The sequence below is a fragment of the Sorex fumeus genome, unplaced genomic scaffold (assembly GCF_029834395.1).
Source record: "Sorex fumeus unplaced genomic scaffold, SorFum_2.1 ptg000045l, whole genome shotgun sequence".
NCBI classification, from domain to species: domain Eukaryota; kingdom Metazoa; phylum Chordata; class Mammalia; order Eulipotyphla; family Soricidae; genus Sorex; species Sorex fumeus.
This window is the reverse complement of record NW_026606102.1, coordinates 16819475-16843986: the sequence shown is the minus strand read 5'-3', so window position 1 is coordinate 16843986 and position 24512 is coordinate 16819475. Positions and strand designations below refer to the sequence as shown.

Genomic DNA, 24512 nt, shown 5'->3' with positions numbered 1-24512 from the left:
CTTTGGATAAACTTGCAGGCTATCAAATGTAGCCTGCCCACAGGGCAGAGTCTGGCAAACTCCCCGTGGCGTACCAAATATGCCAAATACCAGTAACAATGATGGGTCTCATTCTCCTAAAGAGCCTTGAATATAATCTCAGGGCTAGGATGAAAGAGACGTTACTGGGGCCTGCTTGAGGCAATCGACGAATAACAGGATGAATGAATGAATGAATGAAAAAAATAGACTGAGATGACTGTGACTGAGATGAATCTCTGTCCTACTAAAGCTTTCATTTTAGACAGAAGATGTAACATAATTAAAAATATATATGTATATATATATATGGTGTGTTTGTGTGTGTGTGTGTGTGTGTGTGTGTGTGGTGTGTTCGGTAATTCTACATGTGAACATTTACTTTTAGAATGCAGTGAAGTGATCTGGGAGGACTTAAGGCACATGCTTTACAGATAGCCATGTATGGCCCCAGAGACCCTTAGGCCCTAGCACTAAACCTACCACCAGATGACCAAGTAAAGGCTGGGATAAGAATGGCACCCTTGCCCCTAAACACTGCTTGGGAAGCCCCCATAATAATAAAATAATAGATTTTCAAAACTAATTTAGTTTTTGTTTGTGGACATGCAGTGAGATCACAATAATTAAGCATTGTCTTGTTTCTAGTGAGTGAGTCATAATAGTAAATGTCCTTTTATGAAATAATGTGCTTCTTATATCCTACGTCTGCCTCTTGGGGTGACATCTTTGTCTGACCTACACTCAAGAGTTTATAATCAGCACTGGGGTAGCAGAAAATTAAGCAGTTGTGTTGACATGCCAATACCTCAGGAAAACCCAACATTGAGATTAGATATAGGCCAAGGGTTCTAGCCTATGAAGGAGAGACTCTGTTCTCTTTTCTTGTAGTTAAGGCTATGAAATGGGATAATAGTCCAGAACAGGTCAGAAGGATGGTATGACCAATAACTTAGCTATAGACAACTGGGCTTTTTGTCAGCAGTGTTTTAAGATCATCCAGTGATCTTTTGTAGGAGTCTGACCTAGAAAATACAGTACTCATGGGCATTATCACAGAAGTCTTCATTTACACAAGAATGTTGTAGTGGTTAATAAACTGGGCTTTAGAATCAGAAATCCAGGGATTTTTCCTTTCCCACTTACCTATTGTGAGATCTTGGCAAAGCCATGAATTTATCTAATCATTTGTTTCATTTTACAATGGAGCTAATCATACCCACTTCATAGAGTTGTTTAGAAGATTTTTTTATTGGTATACATAAAAAATACAGGTTTAGGATCTGGCACATAATAGGCATTTAATAAAGGAGAATTTTAAGAAATAATTCAGAGACAGTATGGGGGTAAGGGACTTACTTGGCACACAGTCTGTTCTGGGTCATTCCCGACACCACACCATGTGAGCATGGCTAAGAAGATCCCTGAGCACAGCCAAGAGTAAGCCCTGAGAATTTCCTGGCACAGCTAGTACCTCTCTCCTAAAAAGGAAAAAATTTTAAATAAAATTTCAGTCCCTTCTAGGGTATGCATTTTAGATATTGGTCATTTATTGCACACATAGGAGACCCTAAAATATGCAAGCTTTTTCTCATCGTATAACCTTCAGAATAGAAAAAGGTCATCTCAACATCCAACAGTAGCCTGGAGAGAATCATGGATGCAAGCAAAAAATAAGATTTGGTTGCTATAGATCATTACCGTAGAGACTGGAGCTGTCAGTCTGTGTGTCAAATTAGTATTGACTCCACTTTTCTGAAACACAGACCCTCAGAGTCTCAGACTCTATAAAGAAAGTTATTTGGTAAAAGGGCTTTGAAGTCTGGAATCTTGAGTTCAATTCTTGGTCTGCTACTTTCTTGTTTTTAGTTAGAGTACTACTTCCAAATGCTCATTTGCATAGGTCAAAAGTATTCATGCAAAGTCTGCCATCCTTACTAGAACCACAAATCAAAATCTTATGTTCCAGGGTAAATCAAATGGAAAGTATTAATTTTAAAATATAAAATATAGGTATAAATGCTTGCATATTTCATTTTCTCTCTTCATTGGTATACTACTGGTGAAATTATTATCCCAAAGTTCTCTTGTTTTCATTAGCTATAAAGTTGCTTTTACAAACATAACCAAGCAAACAAACAAAAATTCTTTCCATTGTTCATGCATTTGGCATCTCACCTTTTGTGCAGAACACTGACTGAAGCTCTAAACATGTTCTTCCTCTATGTTTAGTGATTTTAGTGATTTTGATTCTCTGGAAATTTTATTTATTTATTTATTCTCTGGAAATTTGATCTCCTTGGCTACTACTTCACATTTGTTTTGATCTTGATGGTTGCAACAGCTAAAATAGCACATATGGAAAGTAGATAAAAGGTTTAAGAGAGCAATTTTAGAATATACAATGTTATGTTCCCCATTTGGCTTCCTGAGCACACTGAAGAGCCTGGAGGTGAGGCAGAGCCTGGCTTAGAAGTAAATCTCTAGTATCTCCATGGGCAAACTTTCCTAGCCCCGCTACCTCTGATCACTGATTCCTTTTGCCAACTTGGTTGAAATTTTCCTGTATTCTGCATGTGAAGAACAAAAAGTTAACCAAAATTCAGGCCTTCTTTTAAAAATGTTCCCAGTCAGTGAAGAGCCAGGCAGGTGAATAAATGCCTCAAAAGGAAAGAGAAAGACCTTTGAGGCTATAGTGGTCAAGGAGGCCAGCTCTGACTGAGTTTTGCAAAATAACAGGGTTCAGTGGTAGTGAAAGAAAGCTCTCGGTAGTATGTATTCAAAGACTTGGGATGAACACCATGCCAGAGGCATTTAGAATAAAGCATGACACTTACCTTACCATAGGTTATAATTGTGTTTATTTATAGATACATCTACTAACCCCCCAAGATTAAATATTCTAGGGGACAGAGATCAAAGTCCAAGAATGTCAGTTATCTAACAATAGTAATGCATTTAATATTTGCCACATTCTGTTAACTGGGCTGGAGCGATAGCACAGTGGTAGGGTGTTTGCCTTGCACGCGGCCGACATGGCCGACCCGAGTTCGATTCCTCCGCCCCTCTCAGAGAGCCCGGCAAGCTACCGAGAGTATCTCACCTTAATGGCAGTGCCTGGCAAGCTACCCATGATGTATTCAATATGACAAACGCAGTCACTACAAGTCTCACGACAGAGATGTTACTAGGCCCGCTCGAGCAAATTGATGAACAACGGGAGGACCATGAGGACCGTGATTCTGTTAACTATCATCACTAAGAAAATTGAATCACAGAATAGTTATGTAACATACCTGAGATCACACTGCTGAGCAGGAATTTGAGCCTAGGGAGTCATGCTCCAGTGCCTGTGCTCTCAACCATTATGCTATGCATTATGCTATGTAATTTATACTTAAACAAACTTTTGAGCTTATTTGAAAGTACTTTTTATTTTATTTTTGTTTGAACACATTGAAATTAAGAGGTTGTAGTTTTAATGCTTAGGTCTGAGAGTTGTTGAAGCAAAATACTAAGATTCCCCCAATGACTAACTTTTGCTTATGTGACTTATAGAAACTCTCATAGATGGAAATATTTTGTGGGGTTCTTAACCTCTAGACTTTAGCCACCTATGGAACTGAAGTGAAAATGAAGTAAGTTTAGAACTGAAACAGAGATCAGAGCTAGAAGGAAAGTAAGAATGAAGAAACAGAGGCTATCAAGATAGTCTCACCCAGCAAATGGAAGGTCATTGGCCTTTAAAATATAGTCTGGGGACAGTTTGAAAGTTGAGGAAACCAATCATAAGGAAAACATAGCTTTATAAATGAAAGTGTTTCTGTGTTTGAATAGACTTTGAAATGGAGTTATGAGAGAGGTTTATGATGAAGAAAAATGATGAACAACCAAATAAGTAAAGCAGATTTTACTATGGAGATCAGATGAAGACCTAAAGAGCCATCCATTTATGCAGTTATTCTGCCAACAAGCCAAACCCAGAGATCTCAACTAGTCTCTGGGAATACAGATGAATCAAATATGTTCTTTGTCTTCAAGGAGCTCAGAGTTCAGTGATGGAGAAAGACAGGAAGGTATAGATTCTTGATATGGTGGAACAAATGTCTGTGATGGAGATTTGTAGAAGACAGAAACAGGAAATGAAATGAACTCTTGAGGAAGGGAGCATTAGGGCTGATGGTAAGAGATAGAGGTTCTCCAGGCCAAAAGGAGGTTTGTGCTAGGAGGATGCTGGAGAGAACACAGTGTGGTCTGGTTTGTCATTACAGAAGGGCATATCCCAAAGGAGTTCTGGAACTGGAAATGAGTAAAAAAGAAAGATGGAACCAGTGTTGGGAAAAGCTTACTTCTAATCCTAGCGCTGTACCTTGTATGTCATCATTTGGTTTGTTATCCCTTGTTATTTTGTTTTGTTTTCGGGCCACACCTGGCAGTGCTCAGTGATTTATCAGTAATCACTCCTGGCAGACTCGGGGTACCATACAGGAAGCTGGGGATCGAACCCGGGTCTGTCCTGTGCAAGGCAAGCACCTTATCTGCTGTACTGTCCTCCAGCCTCCAGCTTTGTTATCACTTTGGACTGTTTGTTTGCTCTTCATTGGCTCACTCATGAATGCAAAGGTATTGGAGGAGTCTCCGTGTCCTCATGATGAGGAAATGGAGTAATGGAAGGTGCTTACAAAATCCCTTGAGTCTATTATGTATTTTAATGAATCCTTACCCATGGCTCTCTAAGAATTAATCTCATTTCTGCAGAGATAAAACACTTGCCATGTTTTCTGTTATTCCTGGCATATCATTCTCATAGTACCATGGAAAATCCCTTTGAAGTCCACATGGTCAGTGTAGCTTCTCCTTGGAGATCACAGATAGAAAGGAGATGTCTAAGTGGAGGGAGAACCAAGATCAGTCCCTGCTCTGGCACCTAAACAGGTCCAGGTGCAAAACTAGAAATACTCTCCACTATCAGCATACAGAGTGCTACATTACTGTGGCAATTTCCAGAAATTTTCCATGAAAACAAAGGGTTTTCCTTTTGGCTTATACAAGACCTTAATGATTGTGCTTATTGCATTTGAAGAATCTGACTTTAACCCATTCAAAATGGAGTGTTTCTTAAAAGGTCAAAGCACAAAAGAAATTGTGTGTGTGTTTAAAATATTAGTTTTATTATTGATGTTTTAGAATTTGCTTTAGTCCTTCCCCATTTGCTCTGTATTTTCCTGACTGGAATTAGTGCATGAACTTATTAATGTTTGTGAAGCATTCAGATGATGAAGGAAATAGCTATAAATGTAAGTGATAAATAGTAATGTTTTTAAGGTTTTTTAAATCTCAGATATTAAATACCAAGAATAAATCTTAACCAGCTTTTATATTAGCCGACTTTGCCACCTGCAACATATGTTAGGGGTAACGTAATTTCCAAATGTTACTTTGGACAAAGGGAATAAACATTTACTGAGTGTGTACCACGTTTTGAACTCTGAGCCAAATGCCTTAAATTTACTATATTTAATCTCACAGAAACCCTGCAAGGCAGATAGAATTGTTCACATTTTTCAGATGAGTAGATTTAAATTGCACCTTAGAGAGTCTTTAAGTGGCTATACCAAGGTCAAGGCTGGAGCTGGCTCTCAAACCCAGATCAGATCAACATCAAACTACACGTTCTTTTCATTACACCCGGCAGAATTTTGAAATAGGATCTCTTCTCTAACTTCCATTACATGGTATTTTATTTTGTAAATTTATTTGGTAGTATTTGTCCACTAGTACCTGATACACAACTTGAATCACTTTAATCGGGTTAGATTATTTGTTCTATTTGACTAAGTTGTGTTTTTCAATGTCAGGAACTCTGTTTTTTAGACCATTAGTTTAGAAAAAAGCACAAATTTTGTTTCAGACTTCAGTTCAAGAAATGATTCTGGCTGAGTATTAGTAACCACTGCTCCAAGCTTTTATTTCTTCATCATCTGTAGGATGACTTTACTCCTTCAAGACTCTATTTCCCCAAAGTAAATGGGTAGAATAAAAGTTACCCACTTTTTTAAAGTTGTGGGAGAATTAAGAGAATTAATGTGCATGAATATAGCGGGTAGGGCGTCTGCCTTGCACGCAGCCAACATGGCCGACCCGAGTTCGATTCCTCCGCCCCTCTCGGAGAGCCCGGCAAGCTACTGAGAGTATTCGATATGCCAGACACAGTAACAACAAAGTCTCCAATGGAGACATTACTGGGCCCGCTCGAGCAAATTATGTGCTTATTGTTGGTAGTTTTGGAAAAAGTTAATGGTTTATTGCTTGCCCAGTCTCCCACATTCCCGTTCTCTACTTCTCATGCCCTCCCCTCCCTTTCTTCCCCTTCCAATACCTTCCCTTTCTATTTTTTTTCTTTTTTTGGGGGGAAGGGGGTGGATACCTGCCTTGGTCAGCCCTTACACCTGACTTTGTGCTCAGAAATCATTTTGGGGGTTGTTTGGGGGTTCGTAGTAAAGTCTGCCACATGCAAATTAAGAGCCTTAACCCCTGAACTACCTCTCCAGCCCTTTATCTAATCTTTTTGTCTTGTACCAAGGATCAAACCCAGGGTCTCATGCATGAAAGGTGTGAGCTTTACCACTGTGCCACAACTCCAGCCCTTCTAGACATGTTCTTGTATAATCTGAAGCATTTTAAGATCTGCATTATAATAGAACCTCATGGGGGGGGTTACCCAGCAGTATTCAGGGCTTACTCCTAACTTTGTGCTCATGGATCACTCCTGGTGATGCTCAGGGAACCATGTGTATTGTTAGGAATCAAACCCTAGTTGGCTCCATGCAACATAAGTGCCCAACCCATTGTACTGCTCTAGGTCCAATAGGATCACCTTTTATTTACCCAAGTTCTAGACAGGGACTTGGCTAAGCATTTTATGTGTACTTGTCTATTACTGCTAGAGCTCGAGCGGGCCCAGTAACGTCTCCATTGGAGACTTTGTTGTTACTGTGTTTGGCATATCGAATACGTCATCACGGGGAGCTTGCCAGGCTCTGCCCTGCGGGCGAGATCCTCTCGGTAGCTTGCAGGGCTCTCCGAGAGGGGCGGAGGAATTGAACTCGGGTCGGCCACGTTGGCTGCGTGCAAGGCAAACGCCCTACCGCTGTGCTCGTCTATTACTGCATTTATGATAATTTCTCATTAAATAAATTTACTTTTTTGTAGGCAAATATATTTTGTAGGTAAATAAATTTTACTTTTTTCTCTCCTTATATCTCTGACTCGAGCGATAGCACAGCGGTAGGGCGTTCGCCTTACACGCGGCCAACATGGCCGACCCGAGTTCGATTCCTCCGCCCCTCTCGGAGACCCCGGCAAGCTACCGAGAGTATTGGATATGCCAGACACAGTAACAACAGAGTCTCCAATGGAGACGTTACTGGGCCCGCTCGAGCAAATCGACGATCAACGGGAGGGCCTTTACCTTACCTTTACCTATATCTCTGACATTTACCATAATGGTTTCTGGTTCATCGAGGAAGCTCATTAATATTAAGGAAGTTTGCTTGGCATTGCTCTTTTCAACACTGCCCCTCAAGCCAACAGCTGTAGAGAGTAGGCTGTTCAAATCAGCACTATATTTTCATTATTAAATTGCAAAGCAACATATTATCCATATTAATTTTGAATTATAGTGAACTTTAAAATTACCTGTAACTAAAGTGCCTTGCATGTGTTTGACAACAGCTCATTCTTAGTGATTTTTAGCCTTCTCTTCTTTTTAAATATCAAGGCAGAAATATAGAAAAGCAGGTAGGACACTTGGCTTGCACATGCCTGACTCACGTTCAATCCTTTGGACTATATGTTCCCCCAAGCCATACCAGGAGTGATCCCTGAAGGCAGAGCCAGGAATATGCCCTGAGTACTGCCAGGTGTGATCAAAAAATAAAATAAAGTATACGTCTGGGATAAAAATATTGTGTGAAAAGGATAGAAGTTTTCAAACCAAATTTACTTTGTATCTGTATTTTCAAATGTCATGGTTACCTTCTTCCAAAACTATACTCTTTTCTGTATTTTAGAGTGATCCTCCAAATTCCAGTAGGCAGGGGTCACACCCACCAACTGGCCCTCTGGCGCCATGTAATCCCATCAGCGGCCAAGACTCAGAGACTATAAAACCCAGATCCCAGCATTCGCAGCCGCACGACATCTTATTATGACATCTTATTATCCCATTCCTACTTTGGACAAACTGGCAGGCTACCAAATGTAACCTGCCCACATGGCAGAGTCTGGCAAACTCCCCGTGGTGTACCCAATATGCCAAATACCAGTAACAATGATGGGTCTCATTCTCCGAACTCTGAAAGAGCCTTGAATATGGCACTTTTTTAAAAATCTCAGGGCTAGGACGAAGGAGACGTTACTGGGGCCTGCTCGAGGCAATAGACAAATAACAGGATGGTCGTGATATAAATTATTCTTAGGAATACATTATATTAATCCTTAAGGACCTATATAGAAATTACATGTTATAGTGTAAAGGTAAAAGGTAAAGGCCCTCCCATTGATCATCGATTTGCTCGAGTGGGCCCAGTAACGTCTCCATTGGAGACTTTGTTGTTACTGTGTCTGGCATATTTGAAACCTTATTATGTGTAAAGAAATCTTATTTTTAATTTTTTAAAATACCTATTTGAGTCCTATTGAATAGTGAGGCTTCAAAAGCATATTTTGGATAACACAAAAAATTGTAAACAGCCATAATAGATTAGTTATTACATGTTTAAACCCAAATGTCTTAGTTTTTATGAAACAAATTAAAAACACATCATATATTTTAAAGAATGAGACAGTGGAGGAAGTTTCAGTAAAGGAAAATTAAATTAATATAAACGAATTCAGAGATAACTTATGTGTTCAAAAAATAAGCACATAAGTCCCCAATGCTTTGCAAAGCGTCATGAAGAGGATTTCCACTAACTTACCAAATACAAAGTCCATAAAATGAAAGCAAACCTGTCACACAGAGGCTACAGTTATATCAGTGGTTCATTGTCATAAAACAGTGTTTTCCTCACAGCAGGCATAAATATTCTGATACTTGGTATTTGTGATTTCCTTTTTAGCCCTCTCCACTATGCCTCTTGTTCATGAAAAAAAATTATAAATATGTATTAGGAGAATCTCCTCCATAGGCAAGAAAGAGAAGTTTAAAAGGATGACATGGAATGCTGCTTGACAGTGTCATACATTCACAAGACGTCCTTGAAGATGGAGCACAGAACAGAGATCAGGGAAATTTTGGCAGCTGCACTTGGGAAAATAAATGGCTGTTGTGTGATTGGGCAGATCCTGAAAGCAGGCTCCTGCTCAAACCATGTAATTAAGAAAAGTGGGAGCTTTTGTCCAAGTGCAGAATGTTCATAATATCAGAGTTTGTCAGCGGGAGCTTTTAGTACTTTTCAGTCCCTGATCCAGGGAATGGTTTTCTTATAAATCATCTCTTCTCCTTGCTCTCCTTGTGAAAGTTGCTGCCAGGTGATAAGACAGACTTAGATTGTATTGTAACCTTGCTAATATACAGTGGTTTAGGTGAAGGAGAGATCCAACTAGAGACTGTTTCAAGAAATGTGATTTTTATTCATTTGGATTCCCATGTGTCCTCGAATAGAAGAACAGAGTGTGGCCAAGGAGGCATCCTATCCTGCAGCACTGCTCCAGGAAGGAAATGGAATCATTTTAATACCATGACTCTAAACCTGGTAGGAAGCGCTTGACATTTTTTTCTTTTTTAAAAGATCTTCCTTTCAAATTATAAAATTAATGTTTTCCCTATTTAAAAAATAAAAAACTTGGAAAAGAAAGATGGAATCAAGAATAGCAATCATTAGGATTTTATTACTTAATGTTATCATCTTTTAATTCCCTCTGACTTTGTACATGTTTATACAATGGAAACCATTTTGTGGAACCTTTTTTTTTCTGCACAGATCATACACATTTTCTAACATTATGAAACCCTTTTTAAATATAATTTAATGGTGAATGGTTGCAGAATACTGTATCAGAGAACCATATCATGACTTGTTTAACTATACTCCTTGTTGGACCCTTAGGTTGTTTCTATATCTTACTCTTCTAAATACACGTTTCTTTATATGCCTTACTGCACATACATTTGGTCTACAGAATTTTTGATTCTTTTCAATGAATCATTGAATCAAAGAAGATAAACTTCTGGGAGATTGTGCCAGTGGGTTTATATCACCACCAATAATGATGAGAAACATATTTCACTACACCTTAAAGCTTGACATATGTAAGCCTTGATTCCTTGTGCTCTCTGTAGACATGAAGGCAACAAATAATTCAGGTACTGATTTAGTAAAGACCAGTTTTACGCATAACCATCTGTTTTCCCATATGCTGTCTAGGACAAATGGTAGTGAGAAAGAAAGTTCTAGCAGATCAAAAAGTCATTTTTTTCTAAACTATATAATCAAAGAAGGGAATTCGGCAAAGGAGAAAGTTAACAATAAAATTTCAAGTTGGTAGCACTGTAGCACTGTCCTGCCGTTGTTCATTGATTTGCTCGAGGGGGCCCACTAACGTCTCCATTGTGAGACTTCTTGTTACTGTGTTTGGCATATCGAATAGGTCCCGAGCTTGCCAGGCTCTGCCGAGCGGGCGAGATCCTCTCGGTAGCTTGCCGGGCTCTCCGAGAGGGGCGGAGGAATCGAACTCGGGTCAGCCATGTTGGCTGCGTGCAAGGCAAACGCCCTAACCTGCTGTGCTATCACTCCAGCCCTTCAAGTTGGTAAAGTGATTTTTTAAAATTTAAGAGTATCCATTCAGAAAAAAGTTCAGTAACATTGTACAACTGAACATCTATCTATAGAGGCTGTGTGAGTTGTCTAGTACAATAATTGGCCATGGTCACTGATATGGCCAATGAGGTGCTAGAAAGCATTTTTTTCCATCCAATATCTTTAGCTACTCTACTTTAGCTACTTTAATAACCAAGCTACTCCCTTCACATCTCTTCCCTGTCCCTTTCTCAGCTGTACCAAGGAAAAACTTTTAATTTTCAAAATAAAAATATGTTTTAATGAATATAAGTATTTAATGAGTGTACATAAAACTTAACTCAGAAACCCGACTCAGCACTTTACATCATGATATATAAACACTGTAACAATTTTTATAACTGAATCTCAATGAGTTTTGTGTGTCTTATTTATTATTTCTAAATTTTATTCATTTTGATTTTGTTGAATTTTAATATTTTGTGTTATCTATATATTTTCATACATGTAATCTTTTTTCCTCCTTTTCCCTTTTTTTAAATTCAGTCACCATGAGATACATAGTTACAAAGTTGTTCAGGATTGTATTTCATTCATACAATGCTCCAACACCCATCCCTCCACCAGTGTACATTTCCCACCACTAATGTTCCCAGTTTCCCTCTTGCCATCCCTCACCCCCTAAGCCTGCCTCTATGGCAAGCACTTTTCCTTCTCTCACTCTTTCTCTTTCCTTTTGGATATTATGGTTACAATACAGGTACTGAGAGGTTATCATGTTTGTTCCTTTACCAACTTTCAGCACACAATTCTTATCCAGAATGATCATTTCCACCTGTTATTGTCACAGTGGTCACTTCTCTCTCCCAATTGCCTTCTCTCACTGAAGCAAGCTTCCAACTGTGGAGCAATCCCCCTGGCCCTTGTTTATACTGTCCTTAGGCTTTAGTCTCATACTATGTGTTTAATTTAATTTATTTTTCTCTTATTGAATCACCGTGAGATACAGTTACAGAGCTTTAGTAATCAGGTTTCAGTCATACAATGTTCCAACACCCATCCCTCCATCATGTATATTTCCCACCAATATCCCCTGTATCCCTCCTGCCACCACCCCACACACACATACACACTTTTCCTCTCTCTCTCTCTCTCTCTCTCTCTCTCTCTCTCTCTCTCTCTCTCTCTCTCTCTCTCTCTCCCTCTCTCTTCATTTGGGCAATATGGTTTGCAGTACAGATACTGAGAGATCATTATGTTTGGTCCTTTACCCACTTTCAGCACACTTCTCCCCTCCAGAGCAACCCCTTCCAACAATCATTGTCATAAGATTCCCTTCTCTATCCCAACTGCCCTCTCGCCCAGCCCTTGAGGCAGGCCTCCAGCTGTGGACCATTTGTCCTGGCCGTTGTTCTTCTATGCTTGTGTGTTACTCTCATACTCATATATCCCACAAATGAGTGCAATTGTTCTGTCTGTTCCTCTCCTTCTGTTTCACTCAGCATGATACTCTCTATGTCCATCCATTTATAAGTGAATTTTATGATTTCATTTTTGTCTAATAGCTATATAATAGCTATACAGCATTCCATTTTGTAGATGTACCATAGTTTCTTTAACCAGTCATCTTTTCTCGGGCACTCAGTTTGTTTCCAGATTCTAGCTATTGTGAACAGTGCTGCAATGAACATACAAGTGCAAATGTCATTTCTGATATATGTTTTTGCACTCCGAGGTATATTCCCAGAAGTAGTATTGCTGGGTCTTATGGAGCCTCAATTTCTAGTTTTTTGAAGACTGCCCATATTGTTTTGCAAAAAGGCTGGATCAGTCAGCATTACCACCAGTAATGAATGAGAGTCCATTTCTCCCCACATCCACATCATCACAGGTTGTTCTTATTCCTATGGATGTGTGCCAGTCTCTGGGGTGTAAGGTGATATTTTCTTGTTGTTTTTACTTGCATCTCCCTAATGATTAGCTATGTAGAGCTTTTTATCATGTACCTTTTGGTCATTTGTGTTTCTTCCTTGAGGAAGTTTCTTTTAATTTCTTCTCTCCATTTTTTGATGGGGTTGGAGGCTTTTTCCTTCTAAGGTTCTACCAGTGTCTTATATATCTTAGATATTAACTTCTTATTTGATGGATATTAGGTAAATCATTTTTATATCCTACAAATAAGTGCAGTCATTCTATATCTGTCCCTCTCCTTCTGACTCATTTCACTCAACATTTGCATGTAGTTGTAAATAATAGGTAGTATAATATGCAATATATGTATGTTTACATGGATTGTACCAATGACTATTGTTTAGGCATTTAATCAAAATATAAGTCTGATTGAATCAGTCTCTGGGAAGTTTTGCTAATGGCTCATTAATGTTGTTTGAATGGAAGATAAAAGTAACATATATATCATCACACAGGTTCTCATCTCAATAGAGCCATAGCTTATAATTAGGCATGTAGATATTTTGTTCCACATTAAATATTTTGAGTTTGGGTGGCTTAAATAGATGGACAGAAAATAATTTGTTTGCCAGTTAATTTTTTTTAATTAGAAGAAATACTTTTGCAGGAAACCCTAGAACTTGCCCATGATATTATATTTATATTTTTATAATCTGTTTTTTAAATATGCCTTTAGTAAGTAAAGCTTGCTGAAAATTTGCAGTTGTGTTTATTTATTTGCTGTTTTAGAAAAGAAAATTGAATTATAGTAGGAACAAGGGTGAAGGAAAAATTTCCTTGTCTTTATAATGGCCTGTATGGTTAAACAATCTCTCATATCTGAAAAGCTTGCGATTAAGTCTGCTAAAACCAAAATGTCAGGAGCCAAGGAGACAAACCAAAAATTTGGAGCTCATGCTTTGCATGTGGGATCCCCGGGTTGGCCCCTGGTGCTGTATGGTCCCCTGAGCATCAACAGAATCGGCCCCCAGAGCACCAGACATGAATAGTTGTTGAGTACAGCTTGGTGTAACATAAAAAGAGAATAAACTAGTTTTGCCAGGGGAGGCACACTAAGAAATTGTTTTAGCACAAAGTGAAGTCTTTTTAAAGATGTAAAGGAGGCTGATTTTTTTATTTAGGAGAAGTATGTGTGATGTAGCTGAGGAAAAAGATTAAAAACTTGGGTTTCTGTGAATTTGAGAATAATGCCTAGAGAAATTAATTTTTGATTATTCATGCCCACAATTGCCTACTATTTCAAGTGTTAGTGCCTCATGTTCTCTCCAGTGGCTGCTGGTTTTTAAAAGCCCTGACTACTGCCACTGAACATCTTGAGGCCTGGCTGCTATTTATCCAACAAAGAAGATGGTATTTTAAAAGAAGGAATGCCTCAAGCTTACCTATTTCTTACAAATAGTCATTTATTTATTTAGGCCCCAAACAGGACTGTCAGTTCAATATCAGAATGGCATACGATTAGTCTATGTTTCATTTATGTGTGTTTGGTGAAAAGGGGAAGTTATTAGGGAACTTCTGGAGGGGAATACTTTAAAGAAAGGGATGTATACAGTAATTTTAATTGTTTGTTTTCCTGTTCTTTTCTTCAGTCCTCCCTATTTCATCCCTCTAAGGGAAGGGACCAAAATATTTTTGTTTCTCCAACTCCTAGTGCCTTGTTCTATAATAAATAGCATTCAGTAAACTTGTATTGAATTGAATACACTTGCTTTAAGGATATGCTGAGAATTTATCACCATATAACTTCCTAGAGTAAATAGGTCTTTCAGGTTATTTTGTGCATCTGCCCAAAGGTATTATTAAACTGTCAGCATGTTTTCCTCAGCTAGAATTAAATATTTTTTCTAGAGCTTTCTAGTTACCTTCCAGCAAAATGTACAGAAACTTGGTACAAATGATTTTGAGGGACTTTAGTCCATTGATTTTTGTGATCAGAACATATCATTTGCTGGGGAAAAGGGCATATTCCCAAATTCCCCTTTCCTAGAGTGAGTGGCTAATCAATCTTGTGTCCCATCACTAGCATGTCTCTTTTACTATTGAATCAAAACTAGAAAAGCATTGCAGAAAACCTGATGGGATTGAATTAAATCCTCTTGGATAAGGAGGAGGAAGATTATAGATTTTATGTGATGATGGAAGAAAATTTAAAGAAATATAAAATTAGGGGTTCTAAGGACATTTTTAGTATCTTTCAAGGAGCAAAAAAGAGAAGTGAAGAATTATTCCTAAAAATAATGCCTGTCTTCAGGAACACTGAGCCTGCTGTGTAATTTTCTAACTTTGGGGATTTGTTTTTCAGACTTTGAAAGGTGGGTGAGACAAAATCGTCTGGGCTCTTCCACGAGTCTAACATACTTTGTGTCAGAATTTTATAAGGGTTAAGTAGGAAATGCCTACAAAGAGAATTAGAACTTTTATTTTTGTTCTCATGAATAATTTAAATCTATTTCTTTAATGGTTCGATTCAGTGACTGCCCTCAGTAAACATTATTCTTCATACTCATGGGAGTGCTTGATCTGTTATATAAGGGTTATTAGTCTTTATACATAAATTTCCAAAGTCCTTTCAACATAGTAAAAGTCAGCACCTTTAAATACTTATTTAAATAATGACCACGTAGATGTACATGTCTTCAGTCAGTGCATTCCCTTAGCATCTTGCTAGGTTCTAAGAACGTTAACACTCAGAAAAGTAAAGTAAAGTAAAGGCCCTCCCGTTGATCGTCGATTTGCTCGAGCGGGCCCAGTAACGTCTCCATTGGAGACTTTGTTGTTACTGTGTCTGGCATATCGAATACATTACAGGTGGCTTGCCAGGCTCTGCTGTGCGGGCGAGATACTCTCGGTAGCTTGCCGGGCTCTCCGAGGGGGGCGGAGGAATCGAACTCGGAAACCATATATTTCTATGATCCTCTTAGGTTCTTTTGTTTCTTTTGCCTCAGGTGAGCATCAAGGCTGCCCTTCCATTAGGAAACAGGAACTTGAACGCTGCCAGTTGTTTCCTGGTGGGAGTCCAAGGTCCTTGCTCTTAGGTGATGGATTCCAGCAGTGAGTCCTACAACTGGACAGGTTTCCATAACAGAAAGCGGAACATTTTACCCTGAAATCATTCTGATGTGCAAACATAAGGCTGCATTCATCCTGAGTGCCATTTTTATGGAAAACACTGGAGCACAGACAGGATATGGTGTGATTGAGAGAATTGGTGAAGGGATCATGGTAACACGCCTGATGTAGCTTTCTGGGGCACCTGGACAATGACTCACTCCTCATGTATGAGGAGGAGGATCAGCATTAAAACTCTAGCCTGATTTCTTGCCTCAAACTTGAGCAAATGAAAACCTGCAGAGGGCTGAGGGAAAGGTCAGGAATTCATGAGCAGTTTGTAGGAGTTTACATACATTTTCAGAATAGTACATTTTCTTACTAATACACATCCTGGACTTTGCTTACTTTCTTAGTGTGCTGACTCTCTCCTCTAATACATCGCCCCTTTGGCAATAAATATTTGTTTGGTTAATAAAAGAGTGAGCTCCCAGAGCAAGAAAGTGTGTGAAAAGAGTGATTGGGAAGTAAGGGAAAATTTGATGTTTTATTAAATGCTGCTGTTAGTTTTTTTCGTATCTAACTCCCAACCTGAGTTCTTAGAGTTTTCCTTTCTTCCTGTTTTCTTCTCCCTATGCTATTATCATTTTTGCCCAACATTTGTGGAACACAGTGCTCACTGCCCCATCGATAACACACCATTCAGCCTTCACCCCAGTTCTGTGAGGAAAGCCATCACCATTCTCTTTTTAAAAAAATTCAATGTTTTAAATTGAATCACTGTAAGTTTGAAAGTTATTCATGATTGAGCTTTAGACATGCAATGTTGCAACACCAATCCCATCACCAGTGCCCACTTCCCTCCACCAATGTCCAGTTTCCCTCCTGACCCCACAATTCCACCCCCTCCCCCCACCGCCCAACCACCACCAAACACACAGCCTGTCAAAGACATCAAAAACTGCTGACACAGCAGTTGTATCCACTTATTGATCACCACTTTAGTGGAAAAGAGAGGAAACATGGACAGGCCCAGTAGCAATGGTCACTAAGTGTTTCCAGTATGCTTTATTAAACAGTTCTTTCCCTACCTTATATGGAAAGTGTGGTAAAGGGTGGAGGAGTTGGAAATTCTGGGGTGGGTTAGGGATCTTCTGAACTTTTCTATTCAAAAATAAAGTGTTGGTTTACATAGAGGTGCTCCAAAAATGGCTTGGGTTTTAGTGGTAAGACTTAGTTTGGGAACTTTAATCTAGAAACAATGGATTGACTTCAGTGTATATAAAGTGTTGAGTTTTTCTGGGGAGAAAGGATTCAGACATTCAATAGTTTCTCTAGAGGGATCATGTCAACCAAATGTTCAACCCTCCTGGATTGAATACCTTTTAAAATCTTCATGTAAAATAATATCTGAATGTATGCCTGGCATACATTTAAAGTACTTAATAAGTGTCTGTTCTTTATTACTATACGTGAAATAGAAATGACATTAATACGTCATTGGTGTCTCCTTCACAGGCATCTGGGGAATTGTGCAATCTGCAAGACTTTCATATATTCAAAAGTTCTTCATCTAGAATCTACTAATTGTCAGGCCACGTGCTACATACAGAGAAGAGTCCATAATCAACAAAATACAGTTAGTCTCTGGAGCTTAGAGTTAAAAGTTACCATTTTAAATGGACTGTAAACTGCTATAGTCAGGAAAAATAGGACAGTCAACATGTCTTCACACCTCCATAAAGTGCATTTCTGTGTTGTAACCACCCCTTAACCCCAGAGAAATAAATCATCCATATGTCTGTGACTGCATTGTCACAAGAGCAACTCAGGTGAAATAGTTTAAACACCTGGGCTTAAATTCCATCTGTCTCTAGCTAGCAATGTGACCTTGGGCAAGTCATTTTCCTGCTGTGATCTTGTTTCTTCATCATTAAAATTAAAGGGTAATGTTCTGTGCTCCTGATTTTCTCTGAAGCTGTCAAGTATCCTCAGTGAAGGCTAGCTCCTAGTCTTTATTGTTTCTGTTTCTATATCCTCAGGGCCTGCCATTACAGTGCCTGGCACTCTGGATCTCATTTTTTTTTCCTATTTAAAGTATGTCGATCTAGCCAGAGTGGAAATAGAAATGTTCATATAGCCTGTCATGTCAAGGAAGTAAAATAACAGAAACCTTCAGTGCACAAGAGCAAAATACATGATTGACAGGTGATTGGGGCATTTGGAAGGACCCAGGAGAGTGGAGATGGGCGCGTCATAAAGGACCATAAAGGATTGGCTTTTTTCTCTTAAGCACCCTGAGAAGGAAGTTGGCCCCTCCTCCACTTTTACCTCCTCTCTGCAGAAATAAATGACCCTGAATGATGATCCTGCAGCTGCATGTCTAAGGCCTCCTCTCCCGCTTTTGTTGTATATTTTGCAGAAAAGAGTGGTGGGAGGGGTAAGGTTAATGCGCTGAGTGTGAGTAATTAGTCATTCAAACCATTGACATTTACAATGACAGGATTTGAGTGCCTACGTTATTGTGCACCACTCTCAATAGTTTATCCCTGAAATTTTCTGCCTGTATAATGTTTCTTAAAATATATCACAGGAACATAAAAGATTTAATGCATTGCTTTGTACAATCATTAGAGTTTGAAGTCAACTGAACCTCCTCAACGTTCCGTCTAGGCTGCTGACTATAATTCTGTTTTTAATTGCTGTTCAGAAAAGGGAAGGAGGGCAAGTCAGAGGTTTGGAACCTGGTCAGCTGCAAAGTTGGCTGTGAGATCCACACAGAATGTTTCATTAAAATACATATGCATACTTGAATAACTGATCTATTTAGTTGTGATGAAAATTATGCTGTCTGAATATCAAAGGCCTAGCCTGGGGAAACAAGTGCTCTGATTTTGCTGAGCCAAGCTCTGGGTTTATTGGAGGATTCCCACCAACACACATTCTCCTCTGGTCTCTTTCCTAAGTAAAGATGCTCTGTGTTCTCTCTTAAATCTTAAAATTTTGTAGTTTTGAATTTTGGGATTCAGTATCTTTATGTCTTTGCAACTTCACTTAATTTCCAAGTAAGATTTTTAAATCCTTTTAGTTTACTTGTGTGTCAGATTTGATCCTGACATTTTACATTTCTGAGTCTTTTTTAAGTTTGTCTTGCCTCCTGGAATGCATCATTAAGACCAGTGAGGGGTCTTATTACATGACACATATTAACGTATTTGCAAATGTTTCTCAGCTTTTAGAGTTAGATTTTTATTGAGAAAACTATGAGTCTATGTGTATATTTTCATGAATTCTTTCTGAACACACAAAAGGATAACTGTATTCAGTGAATAGAGCAAAGAGAGAACTCCATCTCCATCAGATGAAAAGAACAAACCAATTTATAGTTTTGGTCAAAAGTTTTGCTGAGTACCTCACTGCTCTTTGTTGGCTTATTTCTTGGGCCCAATTGAAATTTTTTGGCCCTGGTTTCAATGGCAAATGGGGCTCAGTTCCAGGAGTCATCCATGTTAGGAAATCCACATAAGATGTAAGGTGACACTTGAGTGCCCGAGAACAGACGACTGGTTAATGAAATTTTGGTACATCTACACAATGGAGTAGGGCTGGAGCGATAGCACAGCGGTAGGGCGTTTGCCTTGCACGCAGCCAACATGGCCAACCCGAGTTTGATTCCTCCGCCCCTCTCGGAGAGCCCTGCAAGCTACTGAGAGTATCTCGCCCGCAGGGCAAAGCCTGGCAAGCTCCCTGTGATGTATTCGATATGCCAAACACAGTAACAACAAAGTCTCCAATGGAGACTTTACTGGGCCTGCTCCAGCAAATCCATGATCAACGGGAGGGCCTTTACCTTTTTACCTTTTACACAATGGAGTACAATGTAGCTGTTAGAAAAGATGAAGTCATGAAATTTACATACAAGTGGTACCACATGGAAAGTATCATGTTAAGCGAAATGAGTCAGAAAGAGAGGGATAGACATAGAAATACTGCATTCACCTAGGGAACATAAAGTAACAAAATACGAGACTGACACCCAAGAGTGGCCGAGATAAGTACCAGGAGGTTCACTCCATGACTTGGAGGCCAGCCACACATGCTGGGGGAAAAGAGAGCTCAGATAGAGAAGGGAGCACCAAATAAAGGGTGTTGGGAGGATCCTTCCAGGATGGGAGAAGCATGCTGAAAGTAGACTATAGACCAAATATGATTGCCACTCAATGCCTCTTTTGCAAACCACAACACCCAATAAGAGAGAGAGAACAAAAGGGAATGCCCTGCCACAGAGGCAGGGTGGGTTGTGGGGGATGGAGGGTGGGAGGGATACTGGGATCAGTGGTGGTGGAAAATGAGCACTGTGGAGGGATGGGTATTTGATCGTTGTATAAAGCACAAAAATTTGCAAGTCTACAACTGTACCTCACAGTGTTTCACTAATAAAAATTAAAAAAAAAAAGGAAGGCCACCTCAAGGACACAGCCCCATCAATCTCAGGGTCAGGACAGATGACAAGCAATACTGAATTTTCCGGGGCTGGGCTTGGAGCAGTTCAGCACTTGCCTTGCAGATGTAAGGTACGATGTGGGTACGATGCTTAGGAATACCAAATAAGAGAAAACAGAATAAAGTATTTAAAATTCCTTAAAACAACAACAACAAAAAAGATGTAAGGTGACACAGAATGCTGATTGCGGAACTGAAATTACTTAGACTTTGGCCCTCCCGGCCTGATGCTTCCTAGGCCTTTCAGGAGCAGGGAGACCCTGCGTGAGATGTTTGTATGGTAAAGACAGGCTTTTTATAGTGTAGGTCTGAGGTAAGCATCCAGTGAATAGAAGATGAACCCTTCTGTCAGGTGACCTGTAGCCATTGGTCCCATTTGGAATCTCAAGCTCTTGCTTAGGTCTGATTTACTTTCTGTTTTGTATCACATAATTAACACCCAAAAAGCCACCTAAGTGCCTATTTTTTAGGTGTTTGTGGAGGTGCTCTAAGAAAAGTCAAGTGAGAAGGGTGAAGAACAGGGAAGGGAAGGTATGTTCTGCAGATTAAGACTGCATTTTTTTTTTTTGGCTAGGAAAAATAGGATAAAAAAATAGTTGAGCAACTCTGGACCAGTGTTGTGTTTTTCAAGTTTCTTGTTGAGTTGTCAGTGCTCCCTGTTTGTTACCTGGATACCTGACTTGGTGAGGCAGTAAGAAGATGCAGGAAATGGAGGCCCTCACAGATCCAGGAGACCTGACAGCTCAGCTGAACCAAGCCTGCCTGCCAGTCTGGAGTTGTCTGGTGCTCCACGGCATCATCTCCAGCAGTACAACATCTCCTGGCACACATTCTCCCCACTCTCATCCCACCCTTTTTTTTGGGGGGGGACGGTAGTGGGGGGCTGGGGGGCTGGTCTCAAGGGCACAGTAGTGAAAGGTTTCTTTCTGGATGCAGTTTCTCTTAGTGCTAAGAAAGTCTTGAGTTCAGACTATTCTTAGAAGCGTTTGTGCTTTCTCCTGGTTCTCTGGACCAGTCTTCCTGAATATTAGACTTGACCAGAAGCCACTTACGTTGCCTGCCTGATGTGAAAAGAATTTTAGAAGATCCCCACCTTCTTCAATCTACCTTATTTCTCTGACTGCTCTAAGACTTATTTGGAGGGCAGGGGTATTTCCTATCTGATTGCCAGAAGACTAAACAATTTGAGCAACATTCACCTGTTTGTGAGGCATAATGAAAAATAATAGCAATAATACCTCTACTTTGTTTTATATGTTCTATAATACATGTATATAATATATGGATTATATATGAATGTTTATATTTATATATTTATCTCATATTTAAGAAAGCATATACAAAATAATACTACTCTTATTCTCAAGATAACCCTGCTCATTAAGATTTATTCCAATATACAGAGAGCAAAAGATTAGAGTGTGGAAGTAACCTGTTTTAAGATCAAATAGCTAATAAGGCACAGAACTAGAATTTTAAGTCACCTATTGCCATTACTAAAAAAAAAAGTTTCCTTTTTATTACTTATTCCTTTTTCCCATTCAGCTTTAGATGAGAATATATGCACAAAATAAAAGGAAAAATAATCTGAGGAGGTTTACCGATTGAAACTTTCACATTCAGCTGGTAGGATTATAAGTTGGTATAACCACTTAGAAAAACTATAGTATCTACTAAAGCTGAATATAAATATATATATGTACATACACACACATATATATATATACATTCTATGACCTAAAAAATAGACTCCCAAGAATTTCCCAACAGAATTATGTTTGTACACCAAAAGTCATTTACATAATGCTCAGAGCAGCAGCATCTATTATAGCTAAAAACTAGAAACAACAAATGTTCATCTATAGTAGAAGAGAAATAAAATGTGATTTTTCATATAATGCTGTGGAAAAGAACCACCTTCTACTACATCTAACAAAATGGGTGACATCCTAATATAATGTGTTAAAATATATAAGTTCATATGGTGGATCAAGGATATAACAGGCAGGGCACTTCTTGTGCTTGCAAGGAGGTCTGGGTTTCAACCCCCTGGCACATAGTCCCACAAGCACTAAACACTGCCAGGAACAATCTCTGAGCACAAAGCCTGGAGTGACCCCTGAACACCTCTGAGTATGGTTCCAAACAAAAGTGTTTCCATGTAGAGTTCAAAAACAGATGAATTCTAATTTATAGATTAGAAGTTAAAATAGTGGTCATCATTAGATTTGGAATGAATGATGAAAGTTAGTTACACAAGAAAGACTTAGGGGATGCCAGTAGCTTTCCATGCCATGATCTCATGTCTGGAATACAGCTTAGCAGTGGAGTACTTGCCTTACATGTTTGAAATCCTGGGTTCAATCTCTAGTACCACAAAATATATAAATAGATTAAATACTTTATGTAGTCATGGTCTCAAAGACGGTTATTCTGATGTGACTTGTGTTTACTTTGTAAACATTCTGATTTGTATACTTTTATACTACATGTATATTATATTTAAAAAAACTATTTCCCACCACCACTACATACAAATTCTCTGAAAAGCCAATAATGAAAATTACTGCTCATCAGATGTCTTTTAAATCCTGCTTTCTTCATCTATAAAAGGTAGAGAACATAAGAATATGCTTCATTGTTTTGGGGGGAGGAGTCATATAGAAGTCACAACAGGTAAATGACAGAATGGCTAATAAATATCAGCAGTGGTAATTAGTTCTCAGCATTGTGTAGACACTTTATATACGCCAAATCATCAGATTCTTCTTTCCACCTTGCAAAGCAGGTGTCATGAGTCCAGTTTTTTTAAATGAGAAAACCTAAGACTCTTAGAGTTGAAGTTACCCTTGCCCAAGGTCATAGAGCTAGTGAAAGACTGAACATGATTCCATTTCTAAGGAGTTGATCAGTTTCAGAGGAGATGGAAAACATTTATCTTAAAGGACAAGTAAGGAATGATGCTAGAATAGAATGGAAATGTGGAACTGATGGGCTGCATTTGGGGCAGGAAACCTGGGTGCAGGCCCAGACTCTGCCCTACTTTCCTGTGATGACAAAAAAAAAAGTCGCTGAATATCTCTGAAATTCATCTCAAACATGAGAGTTTTGAACTAGATTTTAATTCCCTTAAGTGCCTTTGGTGCTGCAGTTTTGTGACTCACCGTGTTTGTCATTCCATACAGAGCATCTTCATGACCTGACTTCATGAACTAAAATGCATTTTCCACCTAGAATCTTATTGCAGTATTATCTCATCACTTCCCCTCTCTCTACTTTTCTATAGCACTGCACTGTAGCACTGTCTTCCCAACGTTCATTGATTTGATCAAGCGGGCCCAGTAACGTCTCCATTGTGAGACTTGTTACTGTGTTTGCATATCAAATATGTCACGGGGAGCTTGCCAGGGTAGCTTGCCAGGCTTTGCTGTTCAGGCGAGATACTCTCAGTTGCTTGCCAGGCTCTCCGAGAAGGGCGGAGGAATCGAACCCGGTTCCACTGGGCCGGCTGCACTCAAGGCAAACGCCCTAACGCTGTGCTAACGCTCCAGCCCCACAGTGCTACAACCCTGAACGCGCCTGATCTCCTCTGATCTAGGAAGCTAAGCAGGGTCTGGCCTGGTTAGTACTTTTCTATAAGTAGGGCTAATTGCTCTTCTAGTACATGCTATTGTCCTGCAAGCTATTTACCTCAGTGTCCTTTAGAAACTCCTTGAAAGTAGAGATTAAGAGATATTTTTCTCAAACTAGGGAGGAAACTCAAAGGTTAGAGAGTACACTTGATGTTCATGAAACCAGAATTTGATTCCCTGCATCCATTCTCCCTGCTCCTAGCACCAATAACTGCAGCCTTGAAGGCCTGTATAAAAATAAATAAATGAAAAAAGGGGACCACAAGCATAGTATAGGGTTTAAGGCATTTACTTTGCAGGCTGCTGACCCAGGTCCAATCCCTAGCATTCTGTATGATGCCCTGAGCACCACCACTAGTGATCCCTGAGCATGGAGCCAGAAAATACTCCCGAGCACTGCCAGATATGGCCCCAGAACCAAAACAGTCTTACTATAACAACAACAACAACCAAAATCACAGTCAAACCTAACAGAATCCAATAACTGGAATCCATAGATTTTAGTAATTATGTATTTTATTTCATCTCTTTATTCCTT

General features: G+C 39.3%; 1 protein-coding gene across 9 annotated transcripts in view; it reads left to right on the top strand.

Moving 5' to 3' along the window:
* Positions 1-24512, top strand: part of ELAVL4 (ELAV like RNA binding protein 4) — a 104052-nt gene that overhangs the window by 21130 nt on the left and 58410 nt on the right. The window lies entirely within an intron of this gene.